This window comes from Callospermophilus lateralis, chromosome 12 (assembly GCF_048772815.1).
Source record: "Callospermophilus lateralis isolate mCalLat2 chromosome 12, mCalLat2.hap1, whole genome shotgun sequence".
Classification (NCBI taxonomy): Eukaryota; Metazoa; Chordata; class Mammalia; order Rodentia; family Sciuridae; genus Callospermophilus; species Callospermophilus lateralis.
This window is the reverse complement of record NC_135316.1, coordinates 42,608,931-42,634,162: the sequence shown is the minus strand read 5'-3', so window position 1 is coordinate 42,634,162 and position 25,232 is coordinate 42,608,931.

Sequence of the window (25,232 nt, the reverse complement as noted above, 5' to 3'; positions counted from 1 at the left end):
AGGGTCACTCCCTGTTCAACTAATGCCTGGCTATTGGAGCTATTAAACACTAAAAGAGGATTTGTGGGCCCAGGAAAAATTTAAAACTGTTATCATTATAATTGAAAAATAAATATCACTCGTTTTGTGGAGAAGAATTATATCACAGTAGTTAGAAATAGATTCTCTAAAGACAGGCTGTAAAGGCTCAAATCTCAATTGTCATTACTAACAGTACAACCATGGGCCAATGAATTCACCTGCCTCTATATCAGTTTTCTTATTAAAATGGGAGTATATATCGCATTTATTTCATGGAATCACTGTGTGAGAACCAACTGTATTAACTCACTCTCTCTCTCTCTCTCTCTCTCTCTCTCTCTCTCTCTCTCTATATATATATATATATATATATATATATAATTGACAAGGATTACATAATCCTGTGCCTAGAATATAAGAACTGTATGAATGTATCATTATTATGTAATCTATTTCTTATGAATTAAGAAAAAAATACTTATGTGCTAATTCTATCTCATCTGCTTCATGACCTTTACACTTAGACAAACCATTACCTCTGAACTCCATTTTTCTTACCAATATGAAGATATATTCCCTAAATCCATGATGATGTGCAAAATCAATAATATGCCAGTGTTTTGTAACTTATGGGCCCTGTCTATGTTTTGAGTCTCAGAACATCTACAAACTTTATTGGGCCTTGTATGTTTTGAAAAAAATCATTTTATGGTTAATTCTGAGTAATTTCAGAATCAAAATGCTTAATACAGAGAAATTGTTTTGACCTTACTTGCGCATATCTTTTATGACATGAATTTTTCTGTGGGATTTTCTAGTTAATTCTAGTTAAGACTCTCTTCCTCTTTAAGTTTCCTCAGATTTTATATTTTGGGGTTTGATGAGGTGTCTGAAAGAATCAGAATTCTGGTTCAAGGAAAGAGCTGACCCCATTACTGACTCCTTCACATTTAGAGAAGCTGAAGGGAGGTTATTGAATATTAATGGATTTTTGTTTCACAGCACTTTTTTTCAAAATTCTAAGCTCCTTTTGCTAGTTTCTAAACATTTTAACTCAATTTTCACTTTTAATTTTTGATGCATTATAGCATTTAGACGATTCTCACATTGGTTAGATTAGCCTTGTGTTTTACCCTTGTTTGCCAGGAATTGAATACTTACAAAATCAATATGTATAAATATGTGCTTGCTCAAATCTTTTCTATTTCTGTCAGTAGTCATAAAGAGCTGAAATGCTTTGGTCATTTCACTGAATAACCTTCCTCTCTTCAGGATTTCTGGGGTCACTAAAAAGACATTCTGGTTGTTTATTCTTCTACTTTGTTAGGGAAAGAAACCCAGATGTTATCATTTGTTTTCATGCTTCTGTAAGTTGTCTTACACTGAATAACAGACCACCCTAATACTTGGTGGCTTAAAGCAACTGTGCTTTATTATTTCTCACTCTTCTTTGGCTTGGCTGGTTGATTCTTCTGCAGTCTCGCCTGGGCGTATTCATGTGCTTGACATCAGCTGACAGGGCTGGGACTGGAGCTCAGCTGGGCTTGCTGGGAGGCTGAGCCTCTCTGTCCATGTGGTCTTTCATCTTGAGATTCTACATATTTTAGTCCCTGGGCAGCATTCCAAGAGAGGAAAATGTAGAAGACATGAGGGCCTGGTTCCTGAACTCACACAATGTCGTTTCTACCTTATTCCATTGGTCAAAACATGTCACAAAGAAGGACAGTCCAGATGTAAGCATTGGGAAAAGAGATTCCCCCATTTTGCGGAAGAAACTGCAACGATTTCTGGTCATATTTAATCTACAAAAATGCCTGATTTTTTTTTTTCCTCAGCTAAGGTTTTCAGTGCTAGAATGTTGACAGAAACTGTGAACTTTTGTCAGTGGCACTAAAGAAAGCCAGTAACAAGCGCCCATGAATTTTCAACTCAGAGGCAGCACCCCCCACTCACTCTAGTTACTCAGCAGGTATTAGTAAGGCATCTATTCTATGTACGAGCACTAAGGTAAACTATAAATGGTCGCTGATCCTCATACAGAATTTAACTTAGACTGCAGCCCCCCAAAAGTCATAACCTAGAAATAGATAATAAACTTTGAATAATTTGATACTTTTATTGGCTGTCTACTATATATACCCAAGCTCTATATTGGCATTCTGAATGTAACAATGAATCTGAGTCTCTGGTCACATGACTTGGTAATAAGCAGAAGCATACTATAAACAAAAAATTAACATAAACAAAATGAATCAAAACCAAGAATAAATTAGTATTATAAATATTCTGATAGAACAGTCCCAGCTCCAGTCCCACCATCGTTCTGGAGATTGAAGATTAGGATATGCTTCCAAGAAGGGATGAGTCTTGTAAAGCAGATACGTGATCTTCAGGCTGACCAGTAAGGGCTGTGAGGTCCAGGAAGGTGAAGCAGCATAAACAATAGAAGTGGAACATATAACCCTTGGAGAAGAATGAAAGCTGAGATTTGTTCGGTGTGGCTGAAACCCAGAATTCTGGGTGAGATGGAGAAGGAGAACAAGGAAGAAAGGAAAAACAGAAGTGATAAACAATGAACAGAAGTGGCCAGGGACTTAATTATGGAGGACCTTAAATAGCATCCTATAAAGTTTGAGTTTTCTCCTAAAGGTAATGGGACTCTGCTGAAGGATTTTCATCAGAGGGTGACAAGATAAAATTTGCATTTTTAAGAAGATCACTCTAACCTCTATAAGATGAATAGGCTAAGGTAAGAGTAGAGACAGAGAGAGTAGATAGATTACTACACTGATCCAAACAAGCTTTGATAATGACTATGGCAATGGCAGAAAGGATAAAGAGGAAGAGATGAATCATACCTTCAATAGACATGTTTTGAGTGTCTACTGAGTGCCAGGTAATACTCTAAGTGCTGGGAATATTATGCCATAGAACTGACCTTGTAGTTATAGAAAGAAATCATTCTGAGGCAGATATAGAACTTCTTTGAGCAGAAGGACACATTACCTAATTGAGTATAGGAGTGACGAAAAGGAAGGATCCCAGAAGTCCCAAGTGGAATTAATGGTGGCATCTTAACAATAAGACAACTGTTTTTAAATAGTAGGTGCTAGAAGATCAAGAAAGAAAGCATTGTTTTATAGGTAAGCCAAAAATAACACTGAATATATGCATATCCAGTGGAGGCTTACAGAAATGCCAGTTGTACTTATATTCATATTTTGTCTTCAATTTTCAAAGATGACACATAAACAAGAGTCAAGGTGTATGATACATGGGTGACAGTGAGTCTGACAGAATTATTCCACTGCTTTCATCTTTTCTATCCTTGACAAACTCAGCCATATCTTCCTATGTGTGGTTTAATTGAACTTGACCCTAAGATTTGATAACTCCAAATCCCTGTGGCTCAATAATTGGGCCCCATGTGTGATAAAGGCAGGTTGCACTAGGAATCCCCCAGCTGCTGCTTATGTGAATGGATTAAATTAGAACTTCCCAGTATCCTGCCTGCTCCTGATTTGATCATTGCCATAAAGATATATTTGCAGTTAAATTTCTACATAAAAAGCCAACAATAGGAAAACAGCCAATAATAATAACTCTCCCTTTCCGTTTAGAGGTTCATAACACTATTATGCCATGACTAGAATCCATTATTATATTCTGGGTATCTAGTTCATCTATTTTTAGCATAAATATCTAATTCCTGGCACAATGATGAACCTATTACATATGACTAACACTCAGTGTTTGACATTAATCTTGCTCCTAGCTTTTCATTAGGTCAATCAGAAAGCCTTTATGGAGTCCATATTCTATACTCAGCAGTATAGGATTTAGGGAAACTGCTTCAAGTAGGATGAAAAATCATCCCTCACTAGCAAAGAAGATATGTAGATAAGTAAACAAACACTTGCCATAAGGCATTCATTCATTCATTACTTGCTTTATTTTGATATATAGGAATACAAGAATAAATAATACTGCTCTCAAAACAATACTGCTGTGTGGATTTCTAAATGATTATGAGCAGTGTTTAGCACTTCACGTAAGTTAGCTTATTTTTATCTTCTGGAGTTTTACAGGGCAGGTGTTATTGCTTGTACCATGGAGGAGAAACTGGAGGCTGAATTCACTTGCACAAGGTCACACAGGAAGCTAGGACCAAGTTATCATATAGTATATACGGGGTCTAGTATATATGGGTCTAAACCCTGTGATCTTTTCTCACAACATAAGCCCTTAACATGAAGCGCTAAATTCTAAAAATAATAATTAAAACAACAAAAAAAAACATAATAAACTTCACTTAATATTGCCCTTCTCTTTACTGCCTCTTGTGCACCCTTTATGCTTACGCTCCTCAAAGATGTAGTTCACATTGTAAAAATATTTACCTTATACTTGCACATCAGCCACACTTTGAAATCCCCATCACACAGATATACCAAACACGTTGGCCCAGGACCAATAAAAATGTAATCTGTTTTACTTTAAAAAGTGACCTCTTAGTTTGCAGAGAAATATAATCTTTTCATTCTTATTTTACTCACCAGGAAGGAGGTTGTGTGGCATAATAAAAAGATTATGTGTTTCAGTATCAGACTTTTCTGAGTTTAAATCCCAACCAAGCAAGGATCTGTGTCTATCTCTGTGACCTGTGCCAGTTTCTTAGGCTTCCTAGGCTTTACTTATTTAATGAACAAAGCAGGAATGGTGCTACTTACCATTCAGGAATGTTGCAAGAATTAATATTTTTAAAATATAATAGAAAAAAATGTTTTCAATTTTCAGGCACTCAATAAATATAATTATTTATCACCACCACCACCACCACCACCATCATCATCACAATCTCTTCTGCATTTGGTAAAGTCCATAATCTCTTTCCTCCCTAGAGTTTATCCAGGAGATGCTTTTCTGCATTTTTTTCATATTGTTCCTTTTCTCCTACCAATCATACTCTGCATTCTATTGTTCCCCAGTGTTCTTATTCTTAGTCCATTTCTCTTCTTATTTTTAATATTCATCCCAGGATATGTCCATCTTCCTGTGATTTCCTCTGCCTCTAATTCCTTTCCTAAATTTGTATGTGAGTCCTAGTTCTTTCCTTTGAGTCTAATATCTGTGTATACCAATGTCCACTAGACACTCTAGGACAGTGTGCTATGGGCAACCCAAACTCAGCAGACCCAAAATGAATTAGGAATAATTTGTCTTCTTCTTCCTCTAAATTTTTTATTTGTCTTTTGTATTCTCAATGACCAGTAAAAGATCTCATCACCTACCCAATGATGGAAACCAGAAATCTGGGCGTGAGCCCAGATAAGTAGCCTCCAATCCAATTGGTAAACAAATAATATGGATTATTACTCTTAATGTCTCTTATCTTCTGCTCTTCTCTATTTTGGTATTGCCCAGGTTAGGTCCCATATCATCATTCCCATCTCCTCACCTTTCAATGGATTTTCTTACCTCCTGGGATACTACTCCAATACTGACTGCATCCTGCTCACTAACCTTTCTGAAATGTCCATACATTTCTGAAATGTCTATACATGTGGCTCTCCAACAAAGTTAAGAATGCATAAAGGGAAAATAAAGACATAAAATTAATCCATATAAATTCAAGCAGAAGTAGCCTACATATTGCCCAATGCAGTAAGCCCCTTGCCCCTTCCCATCCTTCTGTGTTTGTGCCCATCATAATCCCTGAGCTTATAAATTCAATGGGTTTTATTCTTATGATTATGTGATGATATATGGCACAGTTGATGTTATGAAGGAGTTTATCCAAGTGGACATGGCCTATTCCCAGGAGCCCTTAAAAGACAGTTTTCTCTGGTGTGTGTAAAAGATGGAGTCTGAGAGTCTAAGCACGGGAAGGCTTCTAGGTATATTGGTTGGCTTGCAGATTTGGAGGCCAAATCAAGGAATATGTGCAATTCCTGGAAAATAAGATTAGCTGAAAACAAAATTCAGCAAAAGACTTTGTAACCTCAGTCCAATCATTGTAAGAAATGACGTTTTACCAACTACCAGAGTGAGCTTAGAAGTAAATATTTCCCCAGAGGTCCTAGAATGTGATATAGTCCTCCAAAGACCTGGGTTTCAACCTTGTGACACTGAGCAGAGGACCCATTCAGGCCATGACAGGCTTCTGACCTACAGAAAAGTTAACTAAAGAATGGATGTTTTTTTAAACTCATAAGTTCATGGTAATTTGTTATGTAACAATACAAAATTAACATACCAACTCATTGTTGACACTTACCAATGTCAATCAATTAGTGAATGATTTGAAAGAGTGAGCTGATGGGGCTGGGGATGTGGCTCAAGCAGTAACGTGCTCAGCTGGCATGCGTGGGGCACTGGGTTTGATCCTCAGCACCACATAAAAATAAAATAAAGATGTTGTGTCCGCCGAAAACTAAAAAATAAATGTTAAAAAATTCTCTCTCTCTCTCAAAAAAAAAAAAAAAGAGTAAGCTGATGGATGGGGGATGATTAGAGATGGACAGGTGAGTGAATGAATGATGTTCTCAACATCATGTTCTAAACCTTACCTAGTGCTGGGCATACAGTTGGCACTTCATATGTATTAATTAACTTAGTGGTAAAATGTGATAAGAATAAATTATAACAGGAATAAAGACGAGTGTGGTGCTCTGTGTCTTGACTGCTGATCAGTAATCCCTTTCATAAACTGATTCAGAGAATAAAATTGTAGAGAGGCAGAAAGTAATAGGAGATAATTAGAAAAAGATGCAAAGGCCCAAACACTAAAGGTCTTCTACCTGATGCAAAGGAGTATTGGCCCTTTATGTATAAAAATGCAAGAATTCTTTATCTTAACTCTTTTAATATTTAATTTAAATATTTCATCCCAGCATGTCTTACTTCTTTTTTTGGTTTAATTATTAGCAACTTTTATTATTAATAACTTGGTAAGTTTTTTTAAAAGTTGGTATATATTGAAGTTTCTTATGTTCTTTTATAATTTTATGTTTCTCTTTTCCTTATGAAGTAACAGATCTAGTAATTGTCTTTAGTTTTTGGTAGTCTTGTGGTGTGTAGCAAATGTCTTAGCTGGCACCTTTTGGACTAATGGTTGGTTATAAATTAGAAAAGTTGATTAAAGTGGGAAATCATTAAAAAAAATAATAAAGTAACACCTGTACTTAATTCATTCTTCTTGGGCATAAGACTACTTCCTGTCTTTGAGAGTGAATCTGCTGATGAGTACTTCATCAGTCTTGCCCAAACCACTTCCTAAGGCACAGGTACAGTTCTCTCTTAGGGTTCTTTAAAGTAGCTGGAGAATCTATAAGCCATTTGCACATAGACTCTTTCTAGTTTTATGATGTTTTCACAGTCTTTTCATTATTGTCTCACCCACCTATGATCCAAACATTTACAAATTAAGGATTCAACTGTCTTTTCTCACTTAGATAGCACTTAACAACTAAGGTGCCAACATTGATGAATACAGTCACTTTTACAGATTTGGGAACAAACCATCTGACTCTTGGAAGGCTTGTTCCACCACCAGTAGGTACAGCAGAGCACAAGCAAAGAGCCTAGCTTGCCAGATTGAGCACTCAGCATGCCATGGCTCTCAGCCAAGGCATTTTACAGTTGGAAGGAAAAGTGTGGTTAACCCACTGAGATTGCCCAGTGAAGACCAACAAAGACGGTTCTGCATTATACCCTCTGTGACTTTAGTCAGGTCATTTAACTCGCATCTCAGTTTACTCATCTGTAAAATGCAAATTAAATTAGCACCCTCGTTGATGGATTTTTTTTTTTTTTGGTGGTTAAATAACCAAAACGTGGGGAAATGCTTAAAAACATGTATGATGCATAATAAGTGTCTGAAAATTAAAATAATGAAAATAAGTATAAGTGAAAAATAAATGTATTAAAAATGGATACAATTATTTATAGAACTTTAAAATTAATGTAATATTAATATTGTTGTTGTCACTATTATCACCATTACATAGTATAGATAACATTTATTGAACATTAACTGGCAAGACAAGTTCTTTATGTGCATTATTTCCTTTTGTAACTAGTCCAATATTGCCAGTTATTAAGCAATAGCACTAAGAGAGAAATTCAGTTGCTTTTATTCCAGAATTTCTGCGACTTATTAGTTTGTTTGTGCTGTTCATTTTCTGAAAAGTATTTTATATTTGAGTTACAAAAAACTTATTGACTACAATAAGATGATATAAATTAAAAACAATCTTATGTTACCAATAAAAATTGAATTCCTTTTTTTTCCGGGGGGGGGATACTGGGGCCTGAACTCAGGAGCATTTGACCACTGAGCCACATCCCCAGCCTTATTTGGTATTTTGTTTAGAGACAGGGTCTCACTGAGTTGCTTAGTACCTCACTATTGCTGAGGCTGGCTTTGAACTCATGATTCTCCTGCCTCAGCCTCCTGAGCCACTGGGATTACAGGAGTGTCCCACCATGCCCAACTTGAACTCCTTTTAATACCTTGAATATATAAGTTTTACATTTATATATGAAGTTTTACACACATATACATATATGTATGTATATACCCACAGTTTCCTGCTTAATGGCAATTCCCAAATCTCATCACCACTAAAGTAAGTTTCTGTTTTATAATTAAAAGTTATAATATATTGCATTACACAAAAATTTTTGAAATCCATAGGTGTTCTACTTTATCAGAAGGCCAAATTCACTACTCACTTTCCCATAACATCCACTATAATAAAGGTAAAAGATTGAACAATACAAGTAGCCATAAGAATGAGGTACAAACTAAAATAAAAAGTCTAGTTTATCACTATACTCATTTCTCCACCATGGGGAATAATCAGAGGATGATCTTTAGTTATGACTTTTCTCTTATCCATCTGACCTTTTATCCTGGGATAACTATGTTTAATGCCTTTTAGTAGATACCACCAGCCTGGGCACTAAATCAATATGGAAATTAAACTGGCAATCCAGAACACATTGATTTATGAGGTTGCATTTCTCCTTTACATTTCATAATATTTTGAACATTCATAAATTAAACATAAAATCAATTTAAATTAAAAGTTAAGGGGCAGTAGCCCTCAGGTAGATGCTTAATGGTTTATTAGTTTATGAAATATATAAGGTATACTAAACATTATATTGGTGTTATTATTATTTAATATTTTCTACATACTCAAAGGTACTATCAATTTGTGATCATTCAGGACCCAGTTGCCCAGTTTTTTTAATTATATAGCCTGCCTTATTCTACAACTAAACTTTTGTTCATTCATTTTATTCTAAATGTTTGTTCTTCAAAAAAAAAATGTTAGGATGAAAAAAATGACATTGTTGTACTTTAGAAGTTCCATTAAAACTTAGTAACAGTGCCCTCTTTGGGAGCATTTTTATTTGCAACTAATAATCCTTTAAAAGTTACGTGTTTAGAGAACATTTAAGGATGTGAGAATGTTTACATGATAATACTATGAGAAAGACATAGCATGTCCTAAATTATTTACTTGCATTATACAGGCATTCGTTTTATTCAATGCATCTCTCATTGTATTTCTAATGCATGCATATCATCAAGAATAAAGCAGAAAAAAGAAAAAAAAAAGCAGATGTAGGAATGCCTTCATGGAACCTGCATTCTAAAAAGAAACAAATATTAAAGCATAAATTATATAAGTCACATTAAGCAGGAATGTTTAGTAGTAATTATTGTGTAGTAACCACCATTCCCTGTGCATTAGTTCATATCATCCTCCTAACAGCGTTAGAAAGGAAATACAGCTATTATCCCTATATGGATGTGAAAACTGAGACACAAAAATATTAAATAACTAGTTTCATGTCCAACAGCTGGGAAGTGATGATGCTGAGACATAGCATAGACACAATCTAGCATCAAAGTGTAGGGGCTAAACCCCTTGGTTCAGCCTTTCTAGTACGGTGAATGCTTACAAAGGGGTAAACTTGCTGCTATAACAAGGCACATGTGGTGGTTGGGAAATTGAGCAAAATTTTCTCTGGGAAATAATTGTTGGATGAGTTTTCAGGGCTGAGTGGAAATGAACTAGGCATTAATATGGGCAAGAGAGAGAAGCTGACTCAAAGAGAACATAATGTGCACAGGAGTTGAAGTGAGAAGCTTGAGAGGAGTTAGAGGAGCAGTGGGCAGTCCACAGTGGCTGTAGAGCAGTCAAAGGGAATGTAGGCAGGAAAATCTGGAGTAAATTCCAGGAACACCTCTCTGAATTAGAACTGGATGCTTTGATTTCATTCTGTATCTAATCAACCTCTCCTTATCAATAGACATCAGCCTAAGCTACAGTTAGAATCCCTCAGGAAAGTCTTACAATTCCTCATCTCAGACCAACTGTTTCAGAATCTCTGGAAAGGCACCTCTAAAGGGTGCAATCAAGATTGAGAACTAGTTAGATGATTATCAGACTATAAGACCTAGTGACATCTAAATTAGGAGAGACCTCCAGAACCAAAAATGTGAATAATATTATTATCACGATTGAGGGTAGTTTTGAATTGTGAATACATGTCAATGGAGGAGGTGACATGAAGCAGTATATGATGGGAACAAATGTGAGCTGCATGATCCTCAAACAAAAGAAGTGCTGTTCTCAGCTCAATGTTGAGGCAACAGGATGTGGAGTGCTGACCTCAGGTGAGAAAAGAGGAGAGGAGACAAGTCAAAGATTTAGGATGACATAAACCTTTGGTCTAGGGATGTCTCGTCCCCACAGTGCCCAGTATTTACCTTCTGGGCTGAGAGACAGATCATAGGGGTAGGGTGGGAAAAGTCAGATTTTGGATTTAACCTGAAAGTGCAGGCCTGTGGAGCACTACTGAAAGGAAAAGAGCATGGAGAGCTAGTGACCCATCAACAGCCTGCCCTGATGAAGAGTCCACAGGGGGTGGTTGTCATTAGGACCTTGCTGACATATTGAAGATGTGTCTCCATCCCAAATCTTCAGGAAGGCTTTGCTACAGTGCCAAATGATGATGTGCAGTGTCTGTATGAATGAAAAAGATTATATGATTAAAATAAATATTATTTATTTGATTGGTTATTCCAAGAATAAATACAATGTTATTTTTCAACATAACAATAAACTTTATGTTGAAAGCATTGGATTGCAAGAACCCAGTGTTTTTTGAATTAGAATCCTTCCTCCTCCTCCTCCTCCTCCTCTTCTTTCTTTCTCTTCCATTTCCCTCTCTCCTTTCTCCTCTCTCCTCTCTCCTCTCTCTCCCCCCCACTTTTAGTAATTCAATAGTTAAGTTAAGGAGAGTGGAATTGCATATGTTTTGTGGGTGTCTTTGGAGGATGAATTGAAGGACAGCATAAATAGACCAAGACATCAGAATGTAGACTACTTCTGTGGACCAGGTGAGACATGGTAGTAGCTTGGAATGGAGCCTAATGGCAGTGGAAGAGGAAGAAGTGGCAAGAGTAAGATTTGGCCACAAGCATCAACAATAGTTAAAGCAAAGGAGATTACCACAGATGGAGTAAGACAGATGGACATGGATGTACAATTATAAGAAACATATCATTTTGCCAGTTAGAGCTATTATCTCTATTTTCTCTCTCAAATCTTTATCATCTTTTTATATTTTTTGTGGGTAGTTGACAATAGGATGATGAAATAAATATATAGCACACTCCTAATTTCATATAGAAAATAAACTGGAAAAATACTGACAAATGTAGATAGTGATGAACTTTAGATGGGTAGTATCACAGGGTGATTCCAAGAATAAAAATGGTGACCATTTACAGAGCATATGCATCCAGGCAACTCCAAGTCTCTTTGCTGACATTATCCACTTCATCCTCAATTTCTAAGGTATAGAAATGTTTCTTGGAGATAGAAAATTTAAAATAGCATTGATTACTTCAACTGTTTAAAAATATTCCATTCAAATTCATATAACATTGAGGTGAACTAAAACCACAACCCAGTGTCTTTCAAACATGAAAGACTCAATAATGACAATAACAGTTGCTGAACATTCATTGTGTGCCAAGCATCATGCTAAGCGTTTTGCAAGTATTAAAATTCTCACAAATAATTATCCCTATTTAGCCAGTGGAAAAGTATATCCTAGAGAGTTCAAGTATGTTTTCCATGGTCTTATGTCTTTGTGATTCAGTAGACTCTGAAATTCAGGGAAGGGATAAAGAGTTCAGGGTCCAGAGCTGGAGTCTCTCTCTCAAAGAAGACTTCCAAGGACCCCCTTAACTCTGATCTTTGGGTGTTTAAATTTAGTTATATTTATGGAAACTTTATTCATTTATTTACTTATCTATTTCAAATGCTCACTTAAGCTTTTGATATTTTTAGAGCCCAATTTTTTTCAAACATAGAAGAACACATAGTGATACAATCTACCAAATAGTTATTGTCTTACTTTTACAGAAGAGGATGAATTCAAGTATTATAAGGTCTGTATAACAGGTTCTAAACATTACCAATGGCAACCAAAGAAAGAAAAGTCAATAAATATGCTGGATTATGTGGATGCCTGGAATAATTTCTTGATTATTATAATATAATGTAGCCATTTTAAGGTAATCATTTTATTATTCCACCCCTCAATTCTACTAAGGTTTCATTCATAGTGGCTGACTATCAAAGAACTAAGACTGATTTCAAGTAGAACAATGTAGCACATGTTTAAAGGCAGGAAAATTGAACTGATTAAAAAATGTTGGGCCACACATAATGGCATGTGCTTGTAATTAATCCCAGTGTCTTGGGAGGCTGAAACAGGACAATCAGGAGTTCAAAGCCAGCTTCAGCAACTTAGTAAAGCCCTAAGCAACTCAGTGAAACCCTGTCTGAAATTAAAACAATAAAAAAGGGCTGACTCAGAGGTTAAGCACTGCTGGGTTCAATCCCTGGTACCAAAAATAAATAAATAAATAGATAAATAAAGTTTCCATAAATATACCTAAACTTAAACACCCAGAGATCAGAGTTAAGGGGCTCAAATCCTCACTTGGGCCTTTGGTATTTTTAGAGCCCATCAGTAGATACATGGCTCATAGCTAATTATCATATCATGTAAATAGCCTACATTAAATACATTTTCATTGCAGTTTATTATAAAATCATCTTTACGAAAGTGAGTTTGTTTATTGTTTCAGTTAAAACAAAATTTATATTCCCATAATAAAGGCAGAATATATGCTCTTATCTTTAACTCCTATGTATCCAAAATGTAACCTTTTTTTGAGACTGGAATGGTAAATTACAATCTCAGTTCTTTAATTGACATACTTATCTGAAGTAATTCATTACCAAGTAAAGAAGCACTTTTCCATCTTTTTAGTACTTTCACTTTTTGTTGATTAGTCTGGAGGCTGAAAAGAAGAAAAGGGATTGTATTTTCTTTTTTATTGTTGTTTATGCTTCTTAAAATCAGACATAGGCAGAGTCATGAACAGCTATTGAGGTTCCTACATCTCAACTTCTCTCCAACACAGAAAGGTCATGTTGAGGAACACAAAAGTGACAATTCCTATCCCAAAGAAGAAAGAATGTGTTGGTGCAAAATTTAATTGTTGAAGGAAAGTGAATTCACATGTGATTTTTAAGATTAGAGCGCTTGCCTGGCGCGTGTGAGGCCCTGGGTTCGATCCTCAGCACCACATAAAAATAAATAAATAAAAATAAAGGCATGTGTACAACTAAAAGAAATAAATTTTTTTTTAAAAAAATTGGATTATATGGTAGTCGGAAGTCAGATCTGATCCTTAGAAAGCCAGAAGTCTTAAACTGTGACTGCTTTACTTAGGGTGAAACAAGTGTAGAAAAGAAGTGCTCTTGACAACAATTTTGCTTAGAAATTTAATAAGTTTTGAAACATAAGAAAACTCTACAAAGAGAACTTTACCAAAAATCCATGGACACTGCCTTCCTAGAACTACATGCTACTGACAGAACAGGGTAAAAAGTAAAATGTTCAAGCAATGTTTTCTTTACCACTAGCCATAGTTTTCCTCTCTAGATAAGCACATGATTCATAAGTGTTCTTTGTATATAGGCTATTATTTTGTCTCTACTGCTATTTTTTTTTTGGTCTATGAAAATTATAGACCATGTACCATTGCTGTTTTCTTTCTGTTTGTTCTCTTTTGTTTTACCTAGAAAGCATGGTATCTTAGTCCATTCGGACTGCTATATCAAAGCACCATAAACCAAGAGTGGCTTATAAACAACAGAAACTTATTTCTCACAGTTCTGTCGGTTCAGAAGTCCACGAAGAAGGCTCTAGCAGATCCACTGTCTGGTGAAGGGCCCATTTTCTGGTTGACAAAAGGTGCCTTTTCCCTGTGTCCTCACATAGTAGAAGGGGCAAGTAATCTTTCTTGGGCCTCTTTTATAAGATCACTAATCCCATTCATGAGGGCCCCATCCTCATAATTTATTCACCTCCCAATGTCTCCAGCTCCTAATGCCATCACTTTGGGCACGAGGATATACACATATGAATTTGGGGTAGATATGAACATTCAGAACATAGCACCTGGTTAAAGGAGTTGTTCTATCACCATTGGTTTACCCAAACAGTGACTGTCAAAAAGAAAAAAAAAAAGAGCCTGGTTGAACATATAACAATTAATTAATTAGATAGTGGTCTGTGTCTGTGAGTGGTCTGGTCTGTGTCTATGAATAATTTGGTCCTGGAAATTAGAAAATATGTGAAAAAGCTAGAGATTGTCGCTTTGTAAATTAGCTAAGTGAGGCCAAATGAAGTTAAGGGACTTACTGTGGTACACAGAATTTAAATTATTTGCATCCCTGATGTAAACATTCTGCATAATGTTCAGAAGTATGAATATGAAGGGTGTTGTGGTTTAGAGGTGGTACCTCCCAAAAGCTCATGTATGAAATAATGCAAGAAGGTTTGAAGGAGAAATGATTGGGTTATAGTCTTGACCTAATCAGTGAATTGATCCCTGATGGGATTAACTGAGTGATAACTGGAGGCAGGTGGAAGTGGTACATTGCGGGCATGGCTATGGGGTATATATCTGTATCCTCCCTCTACCACACTCTTCCCCCATGATATTCTGCTGCACCTCGAACCCTAATGAACAGAACCTGCTGTCTATGGAGATAAGACCTCTGAAACTGTGAACCCTCCAATAAACTTTTCCTTCTTCTACAATTGTTCTGGTCATATCTTTTAGTCCTAGCAGTGAAAAATCTGACTAAAACTATAGGTTTTACTCTCATGATGAGGTTTAATGTTGTATGATAAAGTTGACCTTAAAGTAGATTATATGCATGGTTATGATCTAATCACATAAGACCTTGAAAAGCAGTTTTCTTTAGCTAGCTGCAGAACAGGAACTCAGATTTTGGAGAACTAGATGGACTCAATGAGCAATGGCTGGCTTGAAGAGGGAGGAGTCATGTAGAAAGTATGAGAAGCCTCCAGGAGCTGCGAGGAGCCCCCTAGCTAATAACCAGCAAGGAATCAGAAATCTAAATCTTACAGCTAAAAAGAAATTATTTTGCCAACAACTAGTGAGCTGAGGAGAGCACCCTAAATCAAAGAGGAGACAGGTCACCCCAACACCCCAGTGAGACTTTGAGAAAAGAATACAGGGATAACATGCCCACACTGCTGACCTACAAAATCTTGGACCTTATAAATGAGTGTTATTTTAAACTTCTGAGTTATTTACATTTTATTCCCTAGTAACAGAAAATACATCCATTTGCCTAAGAGTCTGTTGTTATTAAGTGATAGTCTAAGGCCTCCTGAGATGCAGGATAAAGTCTTTTACCTCCTATTGCAGACAGCAATGACAAGGATTTCAGTATGAATCCAATCAACCAGCTCCAAAGTGTAAAATCAAAGTTTAGTAACCCACTGGGTTAGAAATAGCAAAATTACTATTTCCTAATGAATAAGAGAATGTGAAAACTGATATTTATAGTTTGTCCAACATTAATTGTGAATCAAAAACAAAAACTACCTCAGAGAAAATGGAATATTGTTCCCATCAAACTGCATGGTTAGAAGCCAAAAAAAAAAAAAAAAGGAAGCTACTTCAACATTCCAGTCCTCTCAGGTCTGGTGTTGCTAGCTAGAAACCAGAGGAATACTTGGTGATTGGAATATGAACTCTGAACATGATTTTATAAAAGCACCATCACCCTATTAAGACTTGGGTAAGACTTTTGCCACGTGCAAAACTTTCCATTTCATAATGTGAAATTACTCTGAAGAAAAATGTTATGATTTCCAGATTTAAAACAACCCAATGTCATTAGCCATTTACCCAGTTAGAAAGAAAATCTCTCACTTTCCCATCTTTCTAAAACCAAAATCAGAAATGATCTGGTCAAAGGGAAAAAGGATTCACCAAGTACCCATATGTTTCTTGGTATATGAAACTTGGAGTCATGTAGGCAATGAGTTCTAATATTATATTAGTACCAGTTTTCATACATCAGACAATAGGGAAAATCATGTAATTTCTACCACACATGATCTAACTGTTGTGACTTTGCTGATGAGGGAAATAGTGGCTTCGTCTTTCCTGTGGCGTGCCATCTCTATTAGACTTTGTAAACTGCAGCAGTTGAAATCTTTAACCAGCCATTACTAATAAGCATATGTTAATTGTTGCAGAGATCATAAGCAGGTCAATTAGGAGGCAAAGACTGGAACCGAAGGCAACATTCAGCTGGAGGGAAAATCCAGGGCAGGTGTCGGCCAGCATGGTCTGCCCTGGCGGGAGCTCTACACATCTTGGGTAGAAGCTCATTTAATGTTTTGATTTGCTGAATTTGCATTTCAAATTTTCATTCCTAATAGACAATATAGTCAGTCTTTGTTAATGAGGACTCTGATTACATGTGCCATTATAATTGGGAATTAGCAGACCAGCCTTGTTTTGGAGATTAAACCCAAAGCAAATTGGATTAAATACGGTGTGACTGAAGCCTCCTCTCTCTCTTTTTGTTTTTTTATCTTGAGTCAAAGGTGAAAAAAAATCCATTGGTTCCAGGCATATGGCTCATAACTTTATTATCCTGTTTAGAGCTTTGATTATACTTTTTTAAAAATAATCTTCTTTGGCAGAGTTCATCTATAGTTTTTTTTAAAAAAAAATGTTTATTACATTTCCCTCTATAAACTGAGCAGGCTTGAGAGCAGATCGTGAAATATCTGGAATTAATTATAGACTGTACACACATATAGTGGTAGTTTTTAAAAATATTTTTATAAAACATTTTATATCTAAAAGCAGTGAGGGAATATCACTTCAAAATGAGATTTGTGTAAAATCATACAACCTATCTTCATAATAATATAGTTCAAATTATTGTGCTGTATTTTTACAAGTCTGTGAAATTTGTTTCTTAAATTTTGATATATTACCTTAAGAAATACAAAGATGGGAAATAAGCATTACATTACTTTTATCAATTCACAAGAACTCATTTTATCATGACAATTACAATACAATTTTTATATTTTAGACCATAGGTATCATAACCATTAAGTAACATATAGCTTAGGGTTATGTGGTCTTTCTTTATTCTCTGGGGTCATTTAATATTGTAATCCAGTTACACTCCAACATTTTCATTATTAAGCTTAAGACCAATTCTTCAAAAACTACCACTAATCCCAAGTCATTGGAAAATCATGCTTATTAATTCCCATGAGATTCAGTTAGATGTTTGTTTGGCTATAGGCCACCTTAATTACACAACAAAAGGAGATCTTCACAAGATGAAGAGAAATTCAAATATTTTCTGAGTGAATATTGGTCTTTGAAGACACACAAATGAGGTTGGACCTGGATGCTAACAATCTTGTACACTTTTCAGCCATAAAATGTTAATGTGTGGATAAATGAAGGAAGGGAAACCTTTTACACAGGGTTAATGTTTTGTTCAATTGCATGGTGTTGCAGAGAAAAATAATTATGGTGAAAGTAGCTATGCAAACAAAGGTTAAGGTGCTCATGTCTTTCCCCACCCAGCAATATCTCACCACGAGAACAAGAAAAAGCCATGAAGTTTCCAAGTAGGTGCCTTCCACTATGCAAGTATTAGGCATCATTTCTTCAGGAATGCTTGTTAATTCTTTAGTCACTCAATTACATATGGATCACCTAGGCCAACGTCTGATTTGATGAGATAAAAAAAAAAGTAATGGCAGTTGCTGAGATACAGGTTTTCAGGGAGATCGGATAGGTTCCTTTGTGCATAGATTTGAAGAGGAAAGGACTTGTCTCAGTTAAACTAACAGAGAATTACAATTTAAACCATACGTGATATGTTTTCTACAAAGACAGAATGTAATGTACTGGACTCTAAGCTTTCCCAAATATGATAATATTACTAATTTGAAATTTTATTCCTTAAGTTCCATAAGAATAACTTCAACTACATTCTTAACACTTCAGTCTGAAACATGAATGAGTTAAGGATCTTAGAGCATCTTGTAATTATCAAACAGGAATAAATCATCACTGTCAAATGTTTATTGTTATTTACTAATTGGAAGTTCCCTTTGTCAGGTAATGAATAGACAATGTTTTGTTTGCATATTTATTTTAAGTTTTCTAGTTTTATATATTTATGTAATCATAAGATAAATTGTTTTGTTTTAATTATAAATAACACTATAGTAAAAATAATAACTTATTAGCATATCTTAAGTGATTTAAAATGTTTAAAGGTGAAATTCATCCAATATTTTATGAACTATATAAAATAGACTGGAATGGTATGGGATGAGATAGGGAATATCAGAATGCATCCCATGTATTGAGACTTTTTTGCATGAAATTTGCTTCAATTATGTATGTGCTTATGCTTCATATTGCTTATTGAAGTGAAAATTAAGTTTGACTGCACAAATCAAATACCTATACATCTGACTATGCTTCAATGACTTTTGCAAGAATTTAAGCCCACTTCACCTCCTCTTCATCTTCCTTCTCTCCCCTCCCCATAAACAGCTCCCTCCACCATAATCTTTGCCAATCTCTGCCTTATCAACAATTTTTACTGATGAGATATATTGTTGGTGGTATAGTTTGCAGATCAAAAAAGAAATAAAGACTATTCAACAAATGGTTAACTTAATAGGATTACAAGTTGTTCATTTTTAAAGTCTTCAGTTCTGGCCTTTGATGGGCTCCTGATATAACACCTCTGAATTCTGGGAACATACTAACTGATAAGAGTACCTTTGTATACCTGAGACCTTGGGCCATGTCAGATAGCTTATGCCAATCTGATTTATGGTGCATACTAGTTTTTTTAGGTCTGAGGCTTTGGTTTATAATCTTATCAGTTTGAACTTTGTGGGGATAAAGATAGTAGTTAACTTCACAAGTCTTCCACACCTATGCAATGGACCACCAATAAGAATCCTGGGTAACAAGACTCTGCTGAGCTTCCTAGTAGGCAACACAATTTGACTTCCCTGGGAGCAAACACTTGGAAATTTGTGCCTGATTTCTACAGGATTCTGTTCTGTGCACGTTTCTCCTTTGTGAATATTAATCTGTGCTCCTTTGCTGTAATAATATATAACTATAGATAGAAAAGCTTTCTGAGATCTTTGAGTTCTTTTAGTGAGTCATAGAACATCAAGGCAATCTTAGAGATCTAACTTAATAAAAAAGTAATTAGAAGGCTCTAGAAGACTCTGTGGCCTGAATTTTTAAGGAGAGGTTAAAGGTGGCTTAGAGTTCCTTGCTCACCCGCTTCCCAGACAGGCAACTGATATACAGTAAGTGCTAGTGGATGTAGAGCATCCCAGTGCATGAAAATATTATAATTTATCTTACTGATCCTGTATTGTTGGGCATTTGTTTTCCAGTTTGGGGGTTTGGTTTGGCTTGGGTTTTTGATAATAATCCTATATGCACAACTTTTTCAACTTATTGAAGTTATTCTTACCATGCCTTTACAAATGTGAAAAGCAGTTTTCCTTGCATTTCTCATTGAGTCTCATTTTTACTTGCGTGTCTTTGATTATAATAGTACTGAATATATATAGGCATGTTTAAAAGGTCTTTGTATTCCTTCTTTTGAACTATTTTTCTGTTAGAACACACAACTTGTTTTTTATTCATTTGTACTTTGTTTTGTATGACTTGAGCAGAGTTGGTAAATAAGCTTGAATCATAAAATATTTTAGAACAAATGTAGCTATATCGATGCCAGTGCTTAACAAAGCATGACCTAAATACTACAAAAGTATTATAAATAGGACTCTTTCCAAGACAATATTAGAGAATGGAAAATTCATACAATATATGTACATATTGGTTGTTTTAGAAGTGTCTAAAACTGCCTAGTCATTTTGTTTAAATGCTTTGTTTTGCTGAGAAAAACTTTTCTTACTATTCTAAGGTATTGCTAAATAAATTTCAACCCTGGTTTAGTCAAAGCAACTTTCTGGATAATGATCTTTAAATAATAAAATGGTCAAGAAAAAAAATTGTTATGCAATTGTTATTACAATAAGAAATAAATAAAATGACAGATTAAATGTATCAGTACCTTATACTTAGCAATTGAGCACCAGTTGTTTTTATGCCAAATTAACAAGCAAACTCACAAAAATCTAATGTATTACTATCAATTTCAATAAAAGAAACTTATTTAATGTTGGGCACACTTACTACATGTGCCTACCATGATATACACTCCATTTAATTTCCTATATAATATTTATCCATGGCTAGTCTTCTGAAATGATAAAGACAGATAGAGAGAGAAAAGGTTGCTGATAAAGACAGTAGTGAGTTGAGTACTTGAAGAGGCCCCCAAATCTTTAAGACTCCAAGTTACCATTAATGCCAGAGAAATAGATAATTATAAGTGAAGTATCTTTCAGCATTTTTTTATGATTTTTTTTGTCCTTTAAATAAATGGTTTATTACCCTCTAGAATTCAATTGTGTCTCAGATTACTTCTGAAACTGGGACATTATTTTACAAGTTAGAACATATTACTAGTAATTTTTAGCAGTATTATAATTGTTATTACTATTATGAATTTTAGTAATAGACTATTTTTTGTTTGAAATATTTTTACATATACTTTCTCACTGTTAAGTGATCAGTGATAAAGCTCTGCTCTTTTAGAAGCAGATAGAGGTATTTGAGAGAATAACTTACTCAGTTAATATATTGGCATATTTTTGTAGTAATTCATAGTTTACAAACAGCCATTGCATCTGCGATTTTGTCTCTTTCCTAAGTGACCTAGAAGGCTCTGTGGCCTGAATTTTTAAAGAGAAGTTCATGGTGGCTTAGAGTCCCTTGCCTAACCCAGACAGGCAACTGATATACAGTAAGTGCTAGAGTTTTTCTTCATTTATTCATTCATTAATTCACTCAGGACTCTTGATGTGCCAATCTCTCTAATAAATGGTGAGGACCATATACATTTTTTTAAAATGTGGCTTGTTGCCTTTAAGGACATTAGTTTTAGTAGGGACATTCAGTGTGAAATCATATACTAAATATATTGTCTTTATAACAGAAGCATGAAAATGCTGCAGTAGCTCAGAGGAGGGACTGATTGTATATCTGGGGTGGGATAGAGATGATCAGCAATGTCAAGCAGGATTACAATGCTCAGAGTGTACCTGATGCTCCACAGAGGAGCCATAGGACATCCAAGAACAAGTTCAGAGAGGAAGCTTGCAACTGTTCTAAGGAAGCAAGCTGAAACCAGTTAGCAATATTCCATATCCCCATTGCCATCTTGCAATATGTGGAAAAGGATATTGTCACTCTGAGAAAAATCCACTGCCTGTTGAACCTAAGGCATATTCTTACACTGTGTGGGATAAGCATACCTTAAAAAGTTTTAATTGCTGTTATAAGTACTTTTTTTCTGATCACATTACAATTAAGACCCATTGAACAAAGTTTAAAATTTATAGAAAAAAACAAGTAAAGGAAATTAGAAAACCACAAAATCCTGCCATAGATATAAGTGCCTTTCTTTCTATGTATATCATTTCATACATAAAACTTCTGTATATATAACTTACACCCTGATTTTGTATTAATGATGTAAATAGGAGGTTTTCATATAACATTTATGGAAGTTGACATATTTAACTATTGTCATATTGTTGAAGCTTATCTTGTTTATAGATTTTTCAAATTATAAATGATACTGCGTCTAAGATTTTGGGGAGTATTTTTCTCATTATTTTGTTTTATTTACATAGAATATTGCTGGGTCAAAGTTGTGCCATTTTTAAACATTTAATACATGTTCTCAAATCTCAAAACTCCCACCAGAATTGACTTGTCATATTTTATATATATATATATATATATATATATATATATATATATATATACACTATTTATTTCCATTATCAGCATTTACACAGTAATGGAGAGTAACTGGCCTGTTGGTGACTCAGTTCCCCCCAAATGCAAATTAGCACCATATTAGCAATATATTGTTTCTATAAATAAGAATACTCCAGTCAGAAGTTAAAATTCCATGCTATGCCTTCAAAGAGGGCAGATGTTTTAAAAGACTTTGGAGATTTTCATACTTGACTTTCCCCATTTTTTGTAAGATACAGGAAATATTCTATACATACAGGAATTTTTTAAATTCCCCCAAAATAAGACTTGAGTCTTCACAATCTGCTTGTAATAGATGCTACTTTTAGATTGACTGGAATTAATACATGAATAAAATCATTGACAGTCAATCACATGGGTGGGCTTAACAGTCTCTTCTTTGGACTAATCATTTGGAATGCATTTATTTAAACGGTATTAAAATATCAGTTTCAGTAAAGCTAGGAATGCCATGAGCTGCATGTATAAAAATTATCCACTCATTTAGTCCCACCATTTTTGTTTGTGGAACAGAAATCATGACAAAAAATACCTTGTTGGCCTGTCAGTGTGTCCACTTTCTCTGGATGACATGTTGGCAGTTTTTCAGTGATATGTTCTAAGCTAGCCACAGCAGAATGCAACCAGACTTCAAATGACCTCTTTGATACTAGGTACTGTGAGAGACTTTTTCTTAGACAAACCGAAAATGGAGGATACTAATTCACAGAACTCCAGTAAGAAGCCTCTAAACTTCAAAATTTTAAGATTTCTCTCTTGTGTCCTGTTCAACAAAATGGAATACCCTTGACTAAACACATGGACAGCGTGTGAGTTGGGTCAGTGATAATTTGTACATTGAAAAAGTGTTCTGCTCAATAATTGATATCATTCCAGAAAGAGCTCAAGCTTGTTCAACATTTTTGTCTGTGACTCAGAGGAAGATACAGAAGGCTTACTCAACAAATTTATAGAACGCACAATGGCTCATGTGGCTGGTAACAGCTTCAGAATTTAAAAAGATCTCAACAGGCTACAGCAATGGTATGAAATCTACAATAAAAAATAATAGGAATGAATATAAGACTCTACACTGAGGGTCTATAACACCTCAACTCTAGATGGAGGATATCAGAAACATTGTAACAGTTGACAATAAAACAGGGACTGGGTTAGTCACCCCTTCTGCTTCATTTGAATGAAACCCTTCAATGTGAGATAAGAAGCCTTCCTTGAAATTTTATGAAATTTGGTCCCTATTGATAGGAGTCAAATATCAGAAACAAAAAAAGATGACAATTTTATTCAGACTATAAGACAGAGTTACACTATGACTTTCATCCTTAAAGGCTTCCTTTAAGAGAAGTTTGACAAATAGTAGCTCTTTGGGAAGAGTAAACAGGAAGTGAGTGGGCTTAACCTGGAACCCTCAGTTGTTCTTGAGTCTTCAAGACTTTGAAACTTCTGAAAGAACAATGGACAGGTACTTTGTAGAATATCCCTCAATTTGGCCTTGTCTTAAGTTTCCTTTTTTTTTTTTTTTAAGTATAGGTTTCTGAAAAAAAAAAAAAAATTAAGCAAGCCCTCTATGGCAGTGATGTAGTTTTTGTCTCAGTACACCATGCAGAGGTACAGGGTATCCATATGCCTCAATAGTGCTGAGGTTAGCCTCAACCATGTTAAGGTTTGTTTCTACAGGCTTCCCCGCTGTAAAGTCACTACTTTCCCCTTTGCAACTAATAAACATCTTGTGTAGAGGTACTTAGAGAGTAACTATCTAGATTCTCTGCTTTTACTCACTAATTTTAGCATCTGTTAGTGCTTCCTGATTGCAACAAATATTTTGATGTATCTGGCAAATGGTGATTTTCTATTTGCATTATTCCCTTTATGTTTATTAATTAAAATCCTACTGTAAGAAAGAGCTTTCTATACTCTGTTAATTATCAGTTCAACCATATCAATATATATATTTAAAAATCTGCATAGCAATATTTATTTTATTCCACAAATTATAAACTATTTTCCTCTGGATTTGATGTTAGACCAGTTTCTGTGTGCTTCTACATCCTTTTAACATAGTCTCATCTTTTTGTTTTGTTTTGTTTGAGCACTTGCTAATTTCCGACACCACAAGTTGTTCTGGGGTCATCTTGTACTCTTTCTTTGTTCCAGTCCTGGAAAGTTGTGAAGGATTTTTTGGAATCAGCCATTTCTTCAAGAAATCTTGATTCCTCTGATCAGAGAATAGCATTGATAAACCAAGATCTGGATGTGGGTTTATTGCCCCTGAGGTGTGATTTCTTCTGGGTCCCCTTAGCAAGGAGAACTGAGAATTATGTACATATATACATACACACACGTACCAATTTCTATACCTATCTATCTGTGATTAGGAACCATGAAGTCATGCTAATACTTAAGTTTCTAATCCAACACCACAGGACTGCTTCAAACCCTCTTTTCTTATTTGTAGGTCTTTCTTTCTCTTACATATGAAGCCTAGATCTCATTGGCCACAATATATTAACACATTTATTTAGTCCCAGATAACACATAAAGTAGTCTCAGAATCACTAGCTCATACTCTTATGAAGAACAAATTAAGTGACTAATATCCTATAATGTGTGCAGTTCTTGCTTCTGACATACCCAAGGGTTTATAGTCAAAAAGATTTTTCTCAAATAGATTTAGATCAATTATTTATTTTCTACTCCCTTTAGAGTAGTTTTAGTATCTGTTTATAATGTAGTTAACAGGTTAATGTTTAGATTACATTTTGGGTTCCTCCTTTTTCCTAAT